The following is a 2134-nucleotide window of genomic DNA, read 5'->3' as shown; positions in this document are numbered from 1 at the left end:
GACTTTAACTCAGGAGGAGGTCTGCTTTGACTCCTTTTTAGCAAACTCTTAAACAGGTGTCCACAGCGGTTCTGTGGTCACACATGTAACGCGAGTGGAGACGCACGAACGCGCTCTGGCGTGCGGGCGAGCTGCTCGGGCGCGCGGAGGCCCCCCCCTTTTCTTTTTTTTCTTTCTCAAGCAGCTTGGAGAAGCGTGTGTGCGCGCTTTGGCACACAGGCGTGTAGGGCTGGGCGCACGGCGGCGCTTTGGCATACANACCATAAACATTTCTAGGACCCATAATTGGTCTCCTTTAACTGACTCGTTTTGATACAGAGGGGCAGTGGCTCTACTCTACATGTTATTGACTTCACCTGTGCTGGTAGCTCCACCTGGTCCACTCCTCCCTGGTGAGGTGTTCTGGACACGTCCCACTGGGAGGAGGCCCAGAGGAAGACCCAGGACACACTGGAGGGACTATGTTTCTCAGCTGGCCTGGGAACACCTTGGGATTCCCCCAGAGGAGCTGGTCCAAGTGATTGGGGAGAGGGAAGTCTGGGTCTGTCTGCTGAGGCTGCTGCCCCCGAGACCTGACCCCGGATAAGAGGAAGAAAACAGATGATTGTCACATTTATCAGAGGGATTAGTGTTGATGTGTTGACACTGATAATTCAACTGAAGCTTTCTCAACACTTCTGGATCTCAGCTCATCAGACACTCATAGATTCATTTAAAGCAGGAGGTCAGTGTGTGAGCAAAGTATTTTTCACAAACTGATATTTTCTCCACCTACAAACAATCATAATCACGTTGCTGAAAGCAAAAGCTGTATATTTTAAATGTAGATATTGTATATTTACAAAAAAGCAGTGTAAGCTAATTTATGTCGTGCAAACCGACAGGCAGAGCTTTACAGTCAATCTTACTTTTCTCATTATTTCAAAAGTTTAATATGAAATGAAGATATAGTTTTCTATATAATTAGTACAAACCTATTTTCACATTATGATTTGCAGGATTAAATTGTTTCTTTGCTTCACATCTTTTATAATGTATCTGCAGCTCAGACAGATTTTTAAAAAACTTAGACCCTTGCAGAATTTGACGCACTCGTATTTCACACATTATAAAAATTACAAACTAAATGTATTTAATTAAGGGATAAAATTACATTTTTCTGCATTTTCACAAAATATTAGGTCACATCAGAATAAAACAATTAGCAACTGTTCAGTGGGAAGTTAGGTTTTTTTATTAAAAACAACACTCACAAGCAGTTTTAGCTCTGGGCCTCAAACATGAACCTGAACTTTCAGTTTCACACAGAAGGTTCGATATTCATGTGATCGATGAATGAAAAGGCACAATGGCAAAATGAGATGGGCTCCTTTTCAAATCCAAGTCTCCAGTGTCCCTACCCATCTGGAGTCTGCAGTCACTGGGCGCCTGGTGTGGCAGGCAGACAGAAAAAGGAAGAGAGAAAGAAGAGCAAGGGTAACATCAAGGCTTCTCCATGGACCGTGCAAAGAAAGTCTAGACCTGTTCAATGGTTCCTTTTGAGGATCAGGGCAAGTTCAGTCAGAGCGAGGAGAAAGGAGGGCGCAGCCCCCTTTCACTGGCCGAGCAGCTCACAGCCCACGATCAACAGGAGGTAAGAAGGGCCGGGAGGCCAGGCATCTGTTTCCATGGTCACAGACCGGGTATGGGGACCCTACTATTGAGGAAGCTTGGTTCACACACTCCCACAGAGGCAATGTCACGCATTTTAAAAATGCATCAGGCTGGGCCAAGGACCACATCCACCAATGGTGTGGTCATTCTTTGAGGGATGAGGGAATAAGGAACACGAAGCTGGAAAGCAAAGGAAACTGAATTATTTTTATTAGATCAGATGAGGCTACATGCACATATTAACCACACAAACAGTGTGTGAATATTGATTTGTGTGTCAGTTAAACAAAGAGTGACATCTGTTTGTTAATTTCTTTATGTTTGGCTAAAAACTGTTCGTGTGAACCTTTGTGGGTTGAGTTACATGGGATGCTTTCAGTTTCTTGAAGGAGGGGTATGCTGCAAGGGCATAATCACCATCTTAAAAGTGTTGGGGGACACATTTTTAAAGGTCTTTTTTTCTGCTTCGGATGGGGGGGGG

General features: G+C 44.4%; 1 long non-coding RNA gene across 1 annotated transcript in view; it reads right to left on the bottom strand.

Moving 5' to 3' along the window:
- Window positions 1-1216: 1216 nt before the first annotated feature.
- LOC106511451 (uncharacterized) overlaps window positions 1217-2134 on the bottom strand; it is a 7711-nt gene continuing 6793 nt past the window's right edge. Inside the window, exon 3 of the long non-coding RNA XR_001309526.1 lies at window positions 1217-1833. This is a non-coding gene — a long non-coding RNA (uncharacterized LOC106511451). The remainder of the gene's footprint in view (window positions 1834-2134) is intronic.

This window comes from Austrofundulus limnaeus, unplaced genomic scaffold, assembly GCF_001266775.1.
Source record: "Austrofundulus limnaeus strain Quisiro unplaced genomic scaffold, Austrofundulus_limnaeus-1.0 Scaffold2804, whole genome shotgun sequence".
Lineage (NCBI taxonomy): Eukaryota > Metazoa > Chordata > Actinopteri > Cyprinodontiformes > Rivulidae > Austrofundulus > Austrofundulus limnaeus.
The sequence above is the reverse complement of the archived record's forward strand: the minus strand, read 5'-3'. Positions and strand labels throughout refer to the sequence as shown.